This window comes from Ambystoma mexicanum, chromosome 10 (assembly GCF_040938575.1).
Source record: "Ambystoma mexicanum isolate Mex_15411 chromosome 10, UKY_AmexF1_1, whole genome shotgun sequence".
NCBI classification, from domain to species: domain Eukaryota; kingdom Metazoa; phylum Chordata; class Amphibia; order Caudata; family Ambystomatidae; genus Ambystoma; species Ambystoma mexicanum.
In genome coordinates, this window is record NC_090932.1 from 1,701,556,671 (window position 1) to 1,701,577,292 (window position 20,622).

Consider the following 20,622-nt stretch of genomic DNA (forward strand, 5'->3'; position numbering starts at 1 on the left):
AGAGAGGGGGATTTGGAGGTCAAGGAAATAGAGGGTATGGAGGAAAAGGGATGCGGGGAGGGGGCCAAGGGCCCTGCTGGAATTGTGGGAGGTGGGGACACTTTTCACAGGACCGTCGAGCATGACCAATGGGATACTATCAAGGACCCCTCCCATGGGAAACGAACAGCAATTTGGCCACCCTCACCCAGGCAGCCCCTATGGATTATCAATGGGTGGTAATGTACAACAAGAGCAACATTATAATGACTACCCGCAAGGAACACAACAAATTCAACACAGACAACAAGCGCGTCCGCAAAGCATGCCGCTCCAAACAGCACACCAGAATGCGATGAGGAACGCCCATCCCAACATTTTCTCTACTACCGCTTATGGCGTACCAGCACCCTTTTGCAGTATAGCAGTAATTGGAGACAGCGTTTTCTCCGTCTCAGGAACAAACACATACCCCGATTAGGACAGCCTACAGAAAGCACTTGCGTGTCCAGTCCTATCTACCTGCAGAAGAGGAACCATTAGAGGGGGCGGAGATAGGAAACAAACAGTTCATCTTTATGGTGGACTCAGGAGTGGAAAAATCGCGCCTTATGGAGGGCCGGTTTCCCCTCTCAGGGAAAAATTTGGAAACGCAGGGGTTTTCTGGGCCAATTTTAAAAGTTCTTTACACAAAATATCTCCACATAACGGTGGGGGGAAAACAGTTCGGGTATCCCTGCTTTATCATGAAGATTCGCCCATACATTTTCTGGGAAGGGACCTCCTTAGTAAGCTTAATATGACCATCTACTTTACAGAAAGGGGAATAGTGTGCTCCACTCCAGGGGTGTGTCCAGTGCGAGCGATGCTAATGATCAGTACCATGACAAACAGGGTTGCAGTAAGAGGGGTGCCCATGGATGTTCACATGTTCATCTATGGGATACAGGCACTGGCTAGAGTGGTCCCAGAGATCACCCGGAAAGAATAGCGGGTGCCATCTGATTTTGTTTTCCACCCTGTGGTAGGCCCAGAGATTGTGCCTGGCACTGTCCTTTCTATTGACCTACAAGGGGTGCAAGTAACAGGCAGACATATTGTGGCAATAGGACTGGACACGCATGGATGTGAGTGGAGAACAGAATTATGCATAGACCCAAACATAGTGCTGAGAGACTTGACAGATGAAGAGCTATTTACTGACAATGACACTGACGGGGAAATAATAAAGGAAATATGCGTGCCGTGTGACATAATGATCCAACACAGAGACGTAAATAACCCCCTCATGGCCAGTGTCAGTGCACCGCCTTCCATATTTGACCAGGATATGGAAAAGGTACTATGTGATACATGGACAACAGGGCCCCATGATGTAGGACTCTTACGAGGAGTGACACCTGTAAAATGAAACTAAAACCAGGTGCAGTACCACCCCGAGTAAAACAATATCCGCTGTCCAGAGAAGCAGAAGAAGGAATAAAAGAAACAATAAACGCACTACTACAGCAAGGAATAATTGTGCCATCAAATTCACCATGCAATACTGTGATTTATCCGATAAAAAAGGCAAAGGGCGGGGCTTGGAGGATGATCCAGGATCTCCGCCCACTTAATGACATCATACAAAAAGAGTTCCCTTTAGTGCCAAACCCTGCATCCATTTAATGCAGCGTCCCAAAAAATGCCATGTGTTTCACAGTTGTGGATTTGAAGAATGCCTTCTTCTCAGTACCACTCGACCTCAGTTGCCAATACTTAACAGCATTCACCTTGGGGGGAAAAAGATATGAAAATTGCAGACTACCTCTAGGGTACTGTGAAAGTCCAAGCATATTTAACAGAATTTTGCACGAAGACCTTATCAATATTGATGTAAAAAGCACAATAATTCAATACGTGGACGATCTCCTTATTTGCAGCGAAAGTGAAGAGCAATGTAGAGCAGATTCAATAACATTACTGAACCTGCTAGCAGCAAAAGGGCACAAGGTGGACAAGGGAAAACTGCAATACTGCCTAGCAGAAGTGTTGTATCTAAGACAGTTAATTTCGAAGGATGGTAAAAGAATCATACCACACAGGGCAGCAGCTATAGGCCACACCATGATGCCTAAAACTGTCAAGGAAATGCAAAAATTCCTTGGCATATGCAACTATTGCTGTGCATATGATGCATACACACGACCCCTTCTCCAAACATTGATAGAAGCACAAAAGAACAGCACCCCCATAAAATGGACACACGACATGATCACTCAATTCTATAAAATGAAAGATCTCATTACAAACGCGCCCGTTCTGTCGACTCCAGATTATGATCTGGAGTTTTACCTATTTTCATATTGCAATGGAACACTAATGACAGCAGTACTTACATTAAAAAAAACATCACTAGGTCACAAGCCATTAGCATACTACAGTGGAACATTAGACTCAGTAATGCAAGGACACCTCGCATGCAAACAGGACCTTGCAGCCGCTGCTTTTGCAATAGAGAAAAGCGCCACCATAGTGATGGGCTGCTCAGTCACACTGTTGAACACTCGTTATTTACCATACTAGAAAGATCAAAATCAACACTCACCACACAGAGAGCAACCACATATGAAATAATAATATCCAGCCCAAAGCTACACGTTGTACAATGCAAAACTGTGAACCCAGCCACAATCATTACAGAGCCGTGTACAGTGGAGGATATGCAAGCGCATTATTGCGCTACATACGAAGGGGAAGAAGATGTCATTCCTAAATCAAGTGAAAATGCCATAGAAGAAGGTGAAATATACTTAGTAGATGGGTCAGCATCTATCGATTCCGAGACAGTAGAAAATCATGTAGGGGCAGCTGTGGTAAGAATAGAAGGAGAAGACTACAAAGTGATAGTGCAGAAGAGCCTCCCCTCACATTTTTCAGCACAAGCAACGATATACTCTGATTTGGCATACGTGACAAAAACAGTACACTCAGGATTGTCACGATGGCGACAAAGAGGATTCAGGAGACTAGATGGCTCCCCTGTCCAAAATGCAGCGCTATTGAATGACCACTTTGATGCATTAGCAGCACCATCACTAGTGGCCTTAGTGAAATGCCAGGCACATACAAATAACACAGATGCAATCGCGCTCGGAAACGGCAATCAGCAGAATGTATAGTAAAAGCAACAACACCTGATGACAAGGAAGAGGGGTACAGTTCTACGTCCATACTTCAAATAATAGAGTTACAGAGGCGCGCCCCACCCAATGAACAAGGCTTATGGGAGTAAAGAGGATGCAATCACCCACAGACTTATTATGGTGCAAGGAAATGACAGGAAAGGTGGTGATGCCAGTAGAATTATTACAGATAGCATTCCAACAGCTTCACTTTCCAGCACACGTAACAAAACAACACATTGCAGCAGACATCCAAGAAGAATGGTTCATCCCCAATTTGCAGGAGCACTTAACAAAATTAATAATTGAATGCACAACTTGTCAAATATGCAGTACAGGCATGACCCTCAGGACACTGCGAGGAACACTGCCACGCCCATCAGGACCATTTAGAGAACTGCACATAGATTATGCCAACATGGGGGAAAGATGCAACGGAGCAAGGTACCTCATAGTAGTAGTCTGCCCCTTCTCATGTTGGGTTGAAGCAGGACCGTGTGCACACCCAGACGCCAAGTGCACAGCCAAATTTCTGGTGAGGGAGGTATTCCCGAGGTGGGGGATATGTGATGTGATCTGTTCAGACAACAGCACACACTTTGTAAATGACCTTTTCAAGGAAGTGACCACATTGTTAGTGGTAAAACATAAACTCTGTTCGATTTATCACCTTCAAGCTAACGGATGGTTGAAAGGATAAACAGCTTCCTCAAAAGCAGATTGTGTAAATTATGGCACACACTTAAGAAAAACTGGGTATATTGCTTGCCTCTAGCACTGTTACAACTCAGAACGCAGCCAAGTAAGGACCGCCATTTAAGCCTGCACTAAATAGTGACAGGAAGGAGCTTCCAAATGCCACTATCTCCAGTAAGAAGAGCATCAGACGCTCACAGCACTGCTACAGTGCTAGGGGATGAATTTAAGGAATATCTCACCCAACTGACACGTGCAGTGAGGAGTATAGCAAACCAAGACAGCCAAACTGATACAAATACACCCGCACAAGACAGCACAACAGCACCGCTAATGCCTGGTGAACACGTATATGTGCGCAGTTTTGTACAGAGGTGGAACTCCCCACGGTTTCATGGCCTCTACGAAGTGATATATAGTGATATATTGCATGCCCTCAGCAGTAAAAGTTAAGGGATTGAAGTACTGGGTGCATCTTTTGGACGTGAGAAAGGCAAATGAGAGCACTACACCCCAGAGTGACCACCCACAGGAACAGGAGGTTGCTGTTCCCTAAAGAAAAGTATGATTAAAGAAATGAAGGGCATACTGAAAATTAGGGCTGTAACACAAAGGCAGTAGTAATGAACAATGAATAGGATTGGAATGAGATTATAAATATGTATATGTATATATAACCTCTCTTTATCGTCCTATCTATGTCTCTTTTTCTACCCCTCTCTTTGTCTCTCTATGTCTCTCTCTCTATCTCTCACTCTCTCAGTATCTCTCTACCTCTCTCCACCTTGCACGTTTTCTCCACTCTCTTCTATTATGTTTTTTGTAATTGCCTATTTTCCGTCAAAAATGTGAATGGTAAAGATAAAAATAAATACAATAATGATATGTTATGAAGAGAAAGAAGAAAAACGTCCATAATTTTGTGTACTTAACCCATTTATGTCGCCCCTTCAGGTGGAAATATGACAGCAAGGAGGGCCCTCACTAACAACACTACGAATGTAGATAGCGATAGGGGAGACATTAGTAGTAATAGAAATTATAATTATGATTGTAGTCTCTATTTTGTGGCCATCCTTTTTTCTGTGATGTTGTTTGCCTTGGTCTGTATTGGAGCGTGTCCTTTATATTGGGGGACTTAAAGGAGTGGGGGAGCGGGGTACATTTGATACAAGAAGGGTCGATCCGCATATGGAATGGCTTTAAAGTTTTGTGGAGCCACAATGCTTCCTTGAATGCTAACTTAACCACTCTGCACAAAAACCAAACTGTTAAAACCCCCATTTTTTCATATGCTGCTATGGGTTATGATATTGATAACGTATCAAATGAGTATGATGTTGATTATTCTATGTTCGGTAGTTCGGAATCCCCATATGTAAATATGCACACATCTGAAGAACCTACCTCAGATAGTGATAACATGCACTTTATACCCTATGTCCCAACTACCGAAATATACCCTGTGTCACAATCTTTGCAGAGTGGGAGCAAACAAAATGATGAAACATGAACAAACATTTTTCCTATAAGACATCAAAAGGTGAAAAAGTTACACAATAGCCAAGGGCAGAATAAGAGGTGGAAAATAGGGGTGGAAAGAAGGTGTTATGATGCATACCATGGTCTGGGATTAGATGAAATTGAAGACCCCCGCCACCCGGATCAGTCCAATAAATGGTACTCAGACATGAGTGCCACAGCTAAACAAGCAACACATGAGAGCTGTTACATTTGCTCTCTCATACCCCATGCCTCTGGCACACCCAAAGTCCTTATACCCCAAGAGACACCCATGTCGGATGCCCAGTGTCTAATTCATTTAGTTTTATGTAGAATACAAAGTACCTTCCAGGCACACACAAGGTAACAGTACAAATGCTGCAAAACGAGAAAACGTGCACAAGCAAACCTCAAGGAGTGATATGTTTGAAAGAACAATTTGTTATCATAAAAGGGACAATGTTCACGGAAAATAAATGGCACAAAGAGACAATCGCATGTAAATCTGAAGCACTGTGAGGACTGACAGAAGAAAACTTTCAATGGGTGAAACGAACTTGCACTGCAACCTGGTCCCAGCACATTGCTAAACTAACGTGGGTGACAGCACTTGAAAAACCGATCAAGATACAAAAAGAGATCCAGCATGAACTTTGTTTTCACGGTGAGGGGAAGGTACGAATGGGCTCCAAGAAACACTGCAACAAGACAATCATCCTTCCAGACATGAAAAACGGAGCAGAAGCTATAATGGACACTTACTGGGTGTGTGACAAACAAGCGTACCTACACCTTGCGCCATCATGGAGAGGTACCTGTGCCAGGGCACTGCTACACTCAGCCTTAATGGTGATCCCGGAGAGCCATGTCCAAGGGGGGAAAGTGCCAATCGAAACGTCACCGGCACCCCAGCCAGCAACCAAGGAGCCCTCCACATACGATATCCTGTCTGAAGATGAGTTACAAGACAGAGTTTCCCATAAGTGAAGGTCATCAAATTACATTTCCAGTGAATCCTCAAACCTCCTGGCAGAGATTCCCGATCAGTATAAACTCTTTAATTCTGCAGAATTCTTTTTGCCTCACTCCTACTGCCAGGAATCCAGGCGCAAACAAACGCAAAATGGCTGCAGATCATGTGCTGGGAGTTGATCCAGCTGGCCAACGACAGGTAAGAAGGCTTCCATGTGATTAAAGTGGAGCTTCGTGCCCTGCGGTTGATGACCATGCAAAACCGGTATGTCCCAGACCTACTCACAGCAATGGACGACAGTGTTTGCTGAAGAATCGGGAGCGCATGCTGTACATTCGTACCTTCTGTGGATGCGGACAATGGGACCCTGTCTGATGCGATCTCGGTAGTGCATAACCTGGGTGAAAGAATGAAAAAAGAAGGAGGGATGCCCCCCAGCAACTGGTTCGGTGATATTTTCAACTGGATAACGTCTTGGTTCAGCATGATTATGAAAATATTTGTCTCACTATTCGTTTTTATGTTATTCATTTTTTGTGTGTGTCAGGTAGGGGTTCGATGTTGTGCAAAATCAATGCCTAGTTCTGCTATGATGATGGTAACAATGGGGCAATCGACAAGGGTACAAACAATGAAAGATGCACAAATACAGACAGGAGAGTCTAATCCCCCCAAATACCGTATGACAGCAATGTATCGTTATCCCGGGGACAGGGTGGATAATCTGTATCACACTACAATAAAGGAACCAAGGGAGTTACAGTGGTACAAGGAGGTGTGGGTGGATCTGGATGGGGATGGGGCAATATACATAACATGCACCCCTGATGAATATGTTAGAAGGGGCCAGAGTTTACGAGGGGTATGCAGGGCCTGGATGCCAATAAAAGGGACACTTGCTTGGGATGAGATGGTAATGGATGCAGAGTATTACCAGAATGCAAACAGTGATACAAAGTAATTTGTTACTTTAGATGTAACGAAAGGGGGGATTGTAAGGAAGGAAGGGGTGAATTAGCCCCCCATGCATTCTACGCTAAATGAAACTCTTGCTCTTGCACTAGTGGGGGACGCCTCCACCGCCCTTCTGCTGCCATGAGGAATAAGGCCTCAGCTGGAGCAGAGGTGGGGCTATTGCAATACACACTTGAACTCCATTTTGTGTGCCCTTGACTCCATCTTTGGACTAGGCCGCAATTCGGCACTACGAAGTCTCCTCTCCCCTCTGAAGCGCTGCGCACAGCAAGCACCAACCACCCCCGCCTTTTCTGTGCAGCCCGAGTCCCTTTGTCACGGGGGTGCAGAGGCTAACTGCTACAATTAAAACTATGTATCTTATCATTCTTCCTCTGAGATCACTGTCCTGTGTGTGAACCGGTCTGAACTATGACTTGTAGCTCATCCGTCTCCACAAACCTGCTCCTGCCCCCTCACCCTTGCTGTTGGAAAATGACTGCTTGTGTAACCCTGTGCCCACCTAGGGTATTCTCTTGATGTAACAGAAGTGTGCCCCCACTGTGTTGAGCACCCCAGAGTGCCCCAATAAACCCAGACCCCTGTCACAGTATACCCTGTCCTAAACTAACATGTGTCACTCCACCCCCCATCTCACCCTGATGTGCCAGACCAGCCCAGTCCCCATGTTATCACAGAAAGCAAGACCCACGCACCCTTCACCTTATGAATGACTCAATGTGAAATGATGTAGTTATGTATGTACACCTTATTAGCCTCTAAGATGTGTTCAAAGGTATATTGATGCTCTTTGTTTATTGCCTGTCTAGAATAAGTGTGTAGATCAGCTAGTGAGGTCTGGCTGCCTCTCTGACCTGGCCTAACCTTCACCTCGCATGGACCGGCCCAGCTGAATCACGTGATGTCCAACCTCCCGCCAAGTCATCGGCCAATCCCAAGGAGCCAGCCCATAAAGAACTATATGTGCACCTCCCTTCTCATCAATGGTATTGTAACTTGCTGGCTGTGCAGAAATCATCACTGATGACGCGGTAACCTTTTAAAAACACATCGCATTGTATTGTTTGCCAGAGCGCTCTAGAGGCAGCAGAGTTCTCTGGATGCTGAATCTTATATAAATCTTTGACTGCGCACAATCATCGCTGGTGGTCTCATTCCCAACTGGGATGTGTCCTTTATTCTGAATTTCGTTGGTATTGTGCGGAGTGAGTACTTTCACAAGCTCAAACCCATCACCCACGCAAACACTAGAAAAGCCGACCAACACCTTCTACACATTCTACTCTGCCAACTCACATGCACACAAAAGCAAGCATTTACCCACTGGGGACCCAGCGCATTGCACACCCGACCTCTGCACTTCCACCCTGCACCCTCCATCACCACTTTACAAAAGAGCCTCGAAGCCTACGCTTTCCCACACATAGCCCTGCCCCTCCACTGCCTCTCCTTCCACTTGTCTATCTTAATCTTCCTACCTTTTCATCCTTTCAAACTTGCAAGGCGCACAGAGACCGGCTGCGTAGGTCCAGTACTGAACAAACTTTCCAATAAATATATAAATAAATAGTAACCAATCTGACAATAAAGTGACACCAATATGTTTGATCCAGTATGATTATAGAATTCCAGAGACCACCATGTCAAAATCAGACATGGCTTATATGTTGAGTTTCATCTGCCACCAGACTTTTGGTTCGGTTGCAACAGGCATTTGAAGAAATGCACATGACACATTGTGAAGGCCCTGTTGATGAAATACAAGGCAGCTAGCTGCTGAGCGGCGTCAGTAGACAGTGTCACAGGGTGGCCCACCACAAAGAACCACGCTGACTCAGCTGGCAAGTTCAAGGGTGTTTATTACAATTCTTAACAGATGGGATAGCTGTATCTCTTGTAGTAAAGGCATCTGGGCCCAGCGGGACTGTGAATATATGGAGCTAGCGCTGACCCTCTCTCTCTCTCTGTTCTTCCCCAGCCTTGTTCCCACCTCCTTTATCTGCACGCACCGAAGTGGACCAAGTGGCTGGCTGTTTGACTGGCAAGACTTTGGTTTACTCCTTCTTGTGCAAGAGCCGTGGTGAGAGGAAGCCGCTGTGTGCCCTTGAAATGGAAACCTGTGCCTGTGCCTTTTACTGAGCCTGCCTTCAAGCCACGCCCCCACCTCTCGTCAGCCTACAACTGCTCCAGTGACTGCGCACCCGTGTGCGCACCCAAGTGGACCAAGTGGCTGGCTGTTTGGCTGGTGAGACTTTGGTTTACTCCCTCTTGTGCAAGAGCCGTGGTGAGAGGAAGCCGCTGTGTGCCCTTGAAGTGGAAACCTGTGCCTGTGAGTTGACTTCTGGAACTCTTGCCGGCATAATCTGGGTGGACTTTGTTTGTGGACTTTACGTTGGGACACGTCACTTAGGTTTCTTTTTCTGCTTTTTCTGCAGTTTACTGAGCCTGCCTTCAAGCCATGCCCCCACCTCCCGTCAGCCTACAACTGGTCCGGTGCCTGCGCACCCATGCGCGCACCCAAGTGGACCAAGTGGCTGGCTGTTTGCCTGGTGAGACTTTGGTTTATTCTTTCTTGTGCAAGAGCCGGCGGTGAGAGGAAGCCGCTGTGTGCCCTTGAAGTGGAAACCTGTGCCTGTGCCTGTGAGTTGACTTCTGGAACTCTTGCCGCATACTCTCGGTGGACTTTCTTTGTGGACTTTACGTTGGGACACGCCGCTTGCGTTTCTTTTTCTGCTTTTTCTGCTTTTTCTGCAGTTTACTGGGCCTGCCTTTAAGCCACGCCCACACCTCCCGTCAGCCTACAACACGCACCCAAGTGGACCAAGTGGCTGGCTGTTTGGCTGTTCGGGTGCGAGGTGTGGGTTCAGTCTTGTGTTATTTGTTTCCTAGATTTGCACAGAATTTAGGAATGCCGTACAGTCAGCTCTGTCATCTGTAAGTAAGCGGCGTCTTTGTTTCTTTTTTTTATATCTTACTGTCTGATGCATGTCAGTTTTCTTGTCGAATATACGTGGTCAAGTTTCAACTGGTATTATACGCAGTAATCATGGGTAAAGGCATTCAAATTCAAACCATGATGAAGGACCCACACGCAGATTTTTTCTCAGCAGTAACTACGCGCAGGGCTAGCTTGGAAAGTAGAGTCAGGGTTCTAGTGTGGCATGTAATAACTCAATAATGGATAATGTTGACAAACAAGAGTGGAGATGGCTTGCACTCTCTCTCGGGGAATCTATCAACTCCCTGAAGGAACTGGGAAAGCCTCTCTAGCAAGCGCAGTAAAATCGCACTTGCAAGTTGGAATTCGAGAGGACATACCCATTTGACCAATAACAGTGAAGTGACAGATGTATTACAATCCTATGATTTGATACTATTGCAAGAAACCTGGGCCATCAGTGATTTACTATGGGAGGGTTATGATATAGTACAAATGAAGGCGTTAAAGGGGGCCAAAGGTCGACCAATGGGGGGCTCTTCATTGCGTGTAAACATACTTTTCGGGCGAACAAAACCAGTGAATGGCCTAGCTTAAACTCCTTCTTGTCTGTGTCATACTGCGGCATACAAAATTAAAACTGGTGATACTAATGTGCAAATTTGTATTATAAATGTATATTGGAACCTTCTAAAATATACAGATACACAGCTAACGAAAGAAATCAATACTTTGACCATGAAAATTGATGCCTGGCGTGCAGTTAATGTGAACAGACTCATAATCATAGCGGGGGACCTGAATGTGGACTGCAATATTGATTTGTTGGTGGCAGATGCCTTGTTGTCTGAAGTCAATCTTAATAACGGTAAGGCTAAAACTGCTGCAGGTAATCCTAAACTACGGGGAGCTATATGGTCCAATTTTCTGGAAATTATGGGATTGGTAAAGATTGCTAATAACTGTTATACATGGAATGCTAGAGGTAGCAGCTCCATTTTGGATTATATCTTTGTATCTGTCGGCCTAGATAAATATACTTCTAAACTTGACGTAGTGGCAATGTCTACTAGCGATCATAATTTGCTACATATTGATCTAATATGCTCAGTTCCAACAGAAGTTACATCGTGTTATACTGAGGGTTTGTTAGTAAACTTGAAAGGCAATCGAACAAGATGGACGTTTGCGAAAACAAGGAGATTTTCCTCTATTATGGTAAAGAACTTTGAAGATATGTCTATGGAAGAACGCATACGTAATCTCTCTACGACTACTTTTACAACACATATTAATGATCTTATATGTAAATCAGTGGAGAGCTTTAAGCCTAACAATAAAAGTAGAAGCAGGCACGAACACTGCTTTGATATAGAGGTTCTTAAGTGGAAGCAATTGATGAGAAGTGAAATTCGCGCAATTAAGAAAAATTGCCATATTGCTGACTATACATTTATGCAGATTAACAAAATCAAACATTACAAAAACTGGTTAACAGGTCACAAGGGAATACGAGCTCAATTGGATGGGGAACAATGCTTGATGCATTAAAAGGGAATAACATATCCAATTTCTGGCAAATTATTAACAATGTTGAGCTATCTCAAAAAGAAATGCTATTTACTCAAATTAGTCTGAGAAGGTGGGAAGAATATTTTTTTAAAATGTATAACAGCAATGTGGCCAATTCTATGGCGATAACAGCAATGTTGTTGAATGGCATTTGAATATTTCTATTTCAAACATATCCCGTTTAATTGGTAAATAAAAAAACTCTGCGGCTCCTGGGCCTAATAATTTATCCAATCAAACCGACATTGAAGTATGGCCCAAAATTCTACATATTCTATATTGTGATATTGTGATATTCTACTCTCCAAAACCATACCTGAGTCTTGGAGATTAGCGCTTGTACTCCCAGTCTATAAAAAGGGCTCTAGATATGCCCCGGAAAGTATTAGACCTATAGCTATTTCCAATCGTGAGTCAAAGATTTTTGCCTCCATTGTGCTGGAAGAAATGCAGGAATATATTGGACCCTAAACAAATTGGTTTAAAAAAAAATATGGGCACTTACTGTGGGAGATTAATACTCAAAAGTCTTCAATCTAAAGCGCTAATGAAAAATGGAACTCCAATTTTTGTCGCTTCTATGGATCTCAGTAGATCGTTTGATATGGTTGATCGGCCGACTCTGGTCTTTACTGAGAGACTTGAATATGCCCAAACATCTTTTGGAGATAATTATAGATCTATACTCGGAGACAAAAATAAAAGTCAGACTAAACTCAGAAGGTCGCCTTCGTTCTGAGATTAACATCTCCAATGGGCTTCGACAAGGCTGCATGCTAGCGCCTACCCTGTTTAATTTATATGTCTGTAGAGCCAACAAAGCTTTAAAGAACAAAGGGTTGGTGGCGCCCAAACTTGGTAATAAAACGCTTGAATGGCTAGCCTATGCTGATGATTTCTTGTTGCTGGACTGTACCAAAGTGGGTTTGCAAAGAATGATAAATGCATTTGTAATATTTGTGTCAGAATTACATTTAAAAATTAATGCATCTAAGACGACCATCATTTGCCTGAGGAAACCCCCCAAAAAAATGTTTGGATTCACATGGCATTGTGAGGGCAAATTTATTAAGTGCCAGAATGCATTTAAATATTTGGGATACTACTTTATAGGATCTGGCTCCACAACTATAAACAAAACCCAATTGAGAACAAAGACATAGATGGCCTTACAACAAATGCATAAATTGGAGATGAAATACTGCACATTTACTATGGTGCCTTTGAGAACTTTCTATGTCATGAAGAGAATTCCAAGGCTAATGTTTGGTATGGAGTTTTTTGACTTAGAAAACACTGACTTTGTGAAGTCTCTAGAAAGTTTAATATGGAAGGGAATCTTGTTTTTTATACCCAAATGTATACTGATGGAGATTATTAGATATGAGCTAGGTCTCCACTCCTTGAAATTGACCATTGTGTGGAAAAAGATACTGCTCTGGAGAAAATGTCTATTAAATCCTCCAGAAGTCCTCTATGCTGTACAGCGTATGGATTATACTAATACTTTTCGGAATCAATTGAAGGCCAAGGTAGAGGACTGTCTTGCCAATTTGGGTGTTTCAACTGAAATGCTACTGTCTAATTCCCAGAAAGTAAAAATAATTTTGAAAAGGGATGACTGGCAAGAGACTGTATGAACAACTTCACAATCAAGACATTTCAATCAGATATATCCATTCTGGACATTTTTTCCAGCTATTGAGGTTTATCTGGAGAAATATCCTTGTTGAAGCCTACGTAACGTGTTTATGAGATTCAGGTTAAATGTTTTGAAAACTAATTATATTCTCAAAAGTTGGAACCTGATGACGGACACATGGGAATGGTGCAGATACTGTATGAACGAGGGTACTGAGGAAACTTTGCAGCATATTTTACTAATCTGTCCGGCTTTGATTCAACAACGCATTTTATATTTTGAACAATTTGTGGAGCATTTACATTGTGTAAATAGAGAATTATTATGGTACCAAATGCGACATGGCTATAGTACTGCTTTAAGGATAAGGGTTACTGCATTTCTGAAAACTTTTTGTGACCTTTCTTAACATTATTTGCCTGTAAACTTTGTATTAATGGAGTGAACTAACTTAACTGTGGCTTGATTCTGCTGTTTCATTTATGGGTTATATCGACATTTCTTCTTTTCCAAATACTTTCAGATATGTTGGCTTTGTTTTGCTCGGAGGCGCCCTAACGTTTCTGTCTAGGCTGGTACTGTTCGCTTTCTATTTTAGAAAAATGTAAGAAGTGTTTGTTAATAAGACTTGTTAGATCTAAGTGTTTTTTTTGGTTTATGTTTAGTTTATATTTACTGCTTTTTTAATCATGCTAATTTGTACTTCACTTTTATCTGATATACTGTTTTTGTAAAGGTTTAAATAAACCATAAACAATAAAAAAAAAACTTAAAGAAATACCTCCTTTATCCAGACGTCCCTATTGGTGATTTTAGAAGCACTAGGATTGGTAACCCCTACCTGTCTTTCACTACCTGGGTTCCTCATGTTTTCCCTAAGTTGTTGGCTGTCTAACTTTCCCTCTCCTATCCCCTCTTAGTAGTCTAAGGGAGCAATGCATGGTGCCTTCTTTCACCCAGCATCACAGTCACTCCGTTCTACCCTCCCATACCTGACACTTTGCTATACTGGTCTCTTAAGCTGTTCTCCTTCCACCACATCCCTGTCCCTCCAATCTCTCACGCTGCCTTTCCACCTCCACCCTTCAATCTTACTCCTTTTCTTACTCCTGTTCTTACTATTGCGGGGGTTATTATCTCGGTTTCACTCTATGCCAATAGGTACTCCCATTCTTTCACTCACTGTCGCACTTTGCACTCTCCATCTACTACTGTTCCTAATCCGCTACTACCACTATCCCTTTACTTCCTTAACTTCTCCAAGACACTAAGGGATATGGTGCCATGCTTACCCCTCTACTACGGACAACAACTCTACTATTTATATCCTTCACTCACTGCTCTATTACTCCCTTTGACTACTATCATTATTCCCAACTACTACTACTCTATTCTGCTACTCCTACTCTGATTCTACCTCTAACACTCCCCTCTCTCACACAAACACTCCACAGACCCCTCCTTAATAATAGCCGTTGCACTCCAATCCTCTGGTCTCTTGGACGTTCTCCACCACCTCCTGTCTGAACCCAACTAACCCACACCAAAGCATTCACACAGGCTTACCTAACTACCCCACCCCCTCTCAGGAATGGCTACTTACCTTAACGAATAGCTTACCTGGCTCCAGGGGGTGTGGCAGGGGAAGGCCATGGGAGGACTTAAAAGAAGCCCCTCCCTTTCCAACATGGAACCTTCTAGGGTCCATGGATGTTGTATAGCCCAAGGCCTGCAGGGCTTTTCTAAATTGACAATACTCCCTGGTAGCATAGTGGAGGAAAGGCCTTTCTAGAGGCATTTTATTTAATATAAAGATAATCTCTAGTGGGCTAGCTGGGCCCCTTGGGGCTGCAGACTACAGCAGGCATACTCTGCTGGAGCCTGCTGGTGTTGTGATGGACGATGGACACAACACCCCTTGGTGCCGTGTCTATCCTTGTGACATCCTGCGGCCGGTGTTGTGGTTTTTTTGTGGCACTCATTGCCAGAGATGCCCTGCGATCTCCGGACTTGGAGTTCACATCTCCCCTAGCGGCTGCTCTGCTTCAACGGCCTAGAGACAGCCATCACTCCAGGTAAGGAGGGGTGGGGAGGGGTCCTAACTGCACTAACGCACCTGCTTTGGGTTAGGGTGGGCTCCCATCTCCCCTTCACAGGGCCACAATGCTGGCCCTGTCACAACAGGCTCAACAAATTGACATGTTTGTGCTTTGCTTTTCAGCATGGAGCCATATGCAAGTGCAGTCTGATTAACAGACCCCACTTCTTGAGACCGAAACTCACATCATTGCATTATAAAAAATAAAAAAAACTCAAACACATGGCTTTCTGTCACAGCTATAGCACATGCCCTCGAAACAAAATTGAAGACCTGATCAAAGTTTTAACTTTATCACTTCAAAGAACCCACTATGGTGGGCTTTAAGGCGATTACCACCTGTGTTTTTTTCAACATTTTCCTCACAGAAATATATATGTCAGTGTAAGGAATTCATGGTGGCAACAGTAAAGACAGACACAAGTGATCACAGTTCAAGGGAGTTTATTGAACTTTTTAATGGGTGAGATAAACACCTAATCTAAACCTAAATCAAAGATTGGAGCAAGCTACGACCATCAGGCCTTCCTAGTGGCATCTTGTCAAATAAAAAGGGCCTATACTAAAAAGAAAACTATTGCCAATCCTTAGTACTAATTACAACAAGAGTGTGGGATAATGTTCACCAGAAAAGAAAGAAGTGTTGTCAAAATGATAAGTCAGGACGGTATGGCTGGGTCAAGGCGGGACTCTCTGGAACACAGCACACTCCTGGGCCTTGACAGTACGAAGTTCACAGTTCAGTTCAACTATATCAAAATCCCTTCAGAGGATAAGTCTCTTTACTGCAAAAGTTTCTTGCCTTAGAAGGTTTGCTGATTAGTAGTAACAAACAAACAACATGTTCTCTGTGTGATTTTGCACCTTGGGCGATTGCTCTTTGCCCCTAGGATCTCCCTTCGTCAGGCTCGGATCCTCATGGTAAAAACGAGCCTCCCTCCATTGAGTTCACTGCAGCCTCTCAGACATCGCTCGTAATCTTTAGTAACCTTGTCGAAAAATGAAAGGCAGATAAAAAACAAAGGTTCTTTGGGCAATTGCTCTTCATCCCTGGTATCTCCCTCTGCCGGGCTTGGATCCTTCTTGCAAAAATGGGCCTCCCTCTGTTGGGTTCACTACGGCCTTTCTTTAACGTAGTTCATGTATTGCTCAGTTTAATCAGAAAGGGTTTCTTTCTCTTCAGCTTTCTTTTGGCCACTCTCTGTCAGGTTCACATTTGCCAGTTAACACGGTTCACAATTGTAGTGGAAAGCAGGGTTCCCTTCCACTAGCTTTCCTCTAGTAACGGGTCAGAGACTTTCGATTGTACAAGGGATTTGATGTGACCGTTGTACGACCACTCTGACGCCTCATGCCACACTTTCCTAAGGCCTTCTGGTTGTTATAGTTTCACAAACAGGTCCCAGTCAGAGCCTTTTAAGTGAGCGCCCATGTGGTGCCAGACTCCTCTGTACCTGAAACTCAACTGGGCTTTCTTTAAAGTTCAAACATACACACAAGACTTTTCTTCTTGAATTCAAAATGTTGCAACTCACAACCTTGGGTTTAACACAGTTCGGCTTGATATCGCTTCCTCTGACTCACCGGCTGTGCTGAACCTGTTGGCTTCTTTGTTCTCTGGAGTCAAGGATAGTACCACGGTAGCCAGCTTCCCTCCCCGCCTGTGTTATCAATGCAGGAGGCCCTGTGTACCATTTACATCTGTTGCACTGCACGTCAGCTGTAACTAGTGCTTTTACCTTTTGCCTTCTGAGTTGAAAAGGGCAAGGGCAATTCACTCTTTGTCATTCTTCCAGGTCTCACCTCTTTTCTTCTACTGTCTCTTTTTTTTATTTTTATTTTTTTTATTTTGATACAGCTGAATTAATCAACTTTTCAAAATTATCAGACAGATGTACATTCCAATTTCAATCAGCATAATTAATAACAAACAAAAACTTTTGACAGTAATAAAAGGTTACAATACGGAACATGACAAATTAAGCAGAAGCAGAATGAGAGCAATTAATATAAAAATGTAAAACTTGAAATCTAGTACATTTCAATTGATTTCACGAGTACAAACAATAACCTTGAGTATATACAGATGGTATTCATAAATCAAATTAAGATTGTAAATAGATTTCACCAGGTAAAATACCTTCCAAAAAGTGCACCAAGGCCTTTATGACCGAAAATCTTGCACTATTAACTAAAATGCTCCATATCTCGTCCTCACTCAGTTCCTCATGTAAACTCAACAGATTAGTGAAATGTTTAACTTGCATATCCTTCAGCTTAGGGCAACAAATTATCACACGTTGTAGGGTTTCCCTCACAGAATGGGATTCACAAAACCGACAGAAATTTAGATCAGCAGAAATAATCTTACGCTTCACCAACACTTCCCCAGTAGTCCATAAATTGAGTCTCAAACGCAGAAATTTGTTCCGTACATTCACGGAGGGGCATTTCAACAAATAACCAGCCATTTGACCCAGACGCTTAATTCGAAAGTGATTATTATTGAAATCTTTGTATTTTATGCAAAGGTCATAATTTTGGATCCAATCCCATTGATAATACTTTGTTTTTGCACAAACTGGATTCTCAATTAGGAGCTGTAATGAGATATCGGCTTCTACCAGGGTTGTCAGTACTAGATATCGCCATTTTAAAGGAAAATCGAGAGTAGAAGAAGACAGGTAGGGGGCAACCGTACTCAGTATATTATTGTTAGCCACGCCAAGCAAACATTTACAAAAAAAGGAGCACATTCTCCACTTGACCCTGCTAAATAGTGAATTCAGCCCTAATTCAAAATGTAATATGGGCATAGGAGAGCAATTCGGTAAGTGTAAAACCCTTTTCCAAAACACCTCCTCCAATTTGTTCCATGTGTCAACATTTGAATACAACTTGGATTCAACACCATAAAGGAGAACAGGAATGACTTTTTGCTCGTAAAACATTAGAAGATGCTTTAAGGTGAATTTCCCAAATTTATAGAGAAGTGTTTTAGCCTGTGACATCAAAGTCAATAATGTTGACTGTAAGGTAATCAAATATTTGCTGTCACCAACACTATTTTGTATGAAAAGGCCCAAATATTTGTATTCCAGAACTATTTCCATGGGTTCCTGTCGCAAGCGACAAATTCCATTATAATTTTGACGCCAGCGCCAAATTCCAATATGATATTTGGGTTTCCCTTTAGGTCTACAAACCAAAATCTGAGATTTTGATCAAATTTACTATAAGGTGATTCCTCTCGACATAATCAGAGAGGGCAGAAAGCGAATTCTGGAGTCCCTTGGGAGTTTGGGATAATAAAACTAGGTCGTCAGCATAGAGCAACCACGGTATACGATGACCACCCATTTCGGGAGCATCCGACAAGATTCCAAGGAAAGAAAGGCCCATATCAAAAATAAACAGATTAAACAGTATTGATGCCAAAATGCAACCCTGTTTTAGACCCAGGAAAGTGGGAAAGGAGGAAGACAGAAGACCTTCAAAAGGTAGCCTTACTCGCATGGAGGTCTCCGTGTGTAGCTGAATGATTAAAGGCAAAAGAGAGGATGGACAGCCAAGGGATTTTAACTTGTGCAATAAGAGATCACGATTTATGGAATCGAAAGCTGATCGGAAATCAATAAATGCAAAATATAAAGATTGTTTCCTAGACGCATATTGAGACTTAAGCATGTTAATGGTGATAATATTTGGAAGCGTGCCGAGGCCACAGACGAAACCTGATTGAAGACAATCTCTGTTACAGAAGTTCTTTGTCCACGTGTTCAACTCTCTCAGGATTAGGCGACAAAAGATCTTCCCAAGCACATCAAGCAAGGAAATGGGCCTATAGCTAGCTGGGTTGGCCCGATCACCCTTCTTATAGATAGGGATGACGATGGATTGTTTCCAGGACATCAGGATTTTCTGGGAAACGTTAATAGACTCAAATATAAGATATAATATATCTGTCCAGATGTCCGGGAATTGCTTCAATTGTGCATTCGATAATCCATCCGGGCCAGGTGCTCTAGAATTACTTGCTTGTTTGCTGAAATACAGGATATCGTCTTTGTCAAAAGATAGGTGGAAAGAAGTCTGAAACTCTGACATAGATGTGCTTGGATGTGCCGGGGGGGGGGGGGGGCAGCAAATAGTTCAGAATAGTAATGAATCCACATCTCCTCAGTCACATCGTTAGTTTGAACAGCAACCTGGTGACCTGCCGTTACTTGATTTATGAGGTTCCATGGGTTCCATGACTGAGCAGAGTTTTTAGATGCCAAAAGTTTCAACATATTGCTTCCATCGGTTTGATAGAGTTTAGCCTTCATGCCTCTTACCCAATTCCTATACCTGGTTTTAATGTGGGTGAGGGCAGCTAATCGTGAATCTACGGGGAGTTTAAGGACTTCCCTCTTTTCAGCCCGAACCTTCGATTTTGTAATTCTGATTTCATGATCGAAAATGTGCAGATGCGGTGTTTGTTTTTGTTTCTGTATGATTGAGCCCGGTTGAATAGCTGCATTAAATCATAATACACTACATCTGAGGGAAATTCACACACAGCTTTACTCTTCAAATCAGCATCATAACGTGACCTGAAGGCTTCTAAAGATGCCTCAGTCCACGTTAAATGATTCCTGGCTGAGTTTACCTTGTAGGAACCCATAAAATAAGTGGATTTTGCTTGTGCTTTGATGGTGTTTGAAAGCCAGGTTGTATGTAGGACATTATGATCGCTCACGTCTGTATCACTTATTTGAAATGATGTTACGTTATTTAGCATGCGAGCGTTGACATAGATGAAGTCAATAATTCCCTGGCTACAGGCACGATGCCAGGTGGGTTTGGGTGGGATGTCTCGTACGAAAGCCCCATTTAACATAAACAGGTTTCGGGAATCGATGAAGCGTGTCCACTTAACAATACGATGCGTTTCAGATTTACAAATCGGGCCCAAGCAGTGAAGGTTCAAGTCGCCAGCTAAGAAGATGTGATCTGTTTGCCCATCGAGAGTGACAATATCAATAGCTTTGTTTACAGATTCTAGAAAACAGTCATCAGAAATGCCCAAAGGGTTCCAGT

The 20,622-nt window shown here is 43.1% G+C and overlaps 1 protein-coding gene and 1 long non-coding RNA gene across 4 annotated transcripts in view; one reads left to right on the top strand and one right to left on the bottom strand.

Annotated features, from left to right (window-relative positions):
• The window catches only part of LOC138492752 (uncharacterized), a 50,263-nt gene extending 36,032 nt beyond the window's left edge, over positions 1 to 14,231 (top strand). For 2 of the 3 annotated variants that reach the window (XR_011276256.1, XR_011276258.1), the window contains exons 2-3: positions 8,100 to 8,276; positions 9,269 to 14,231. This is a non-coding gene — a long non-coding RNA (uncharacterized lncRNA). The remainder of the gene's footprint in view (positions 1 to 8,099; positions 8,277 to 9,268) is intronic. The other variant, XR_011276257.1, reaches the window with a different exon arrangement.
• The window catches only part of LOC138492751 (transmembrane protein 132D-like), a 4,310,707-nt gene that overhangs the window by 249,310 nt on the left and 4,040,775 nt on the right, over positions 1 to 20,622 (bottom strand). The window lies entirely within an intron of this gene.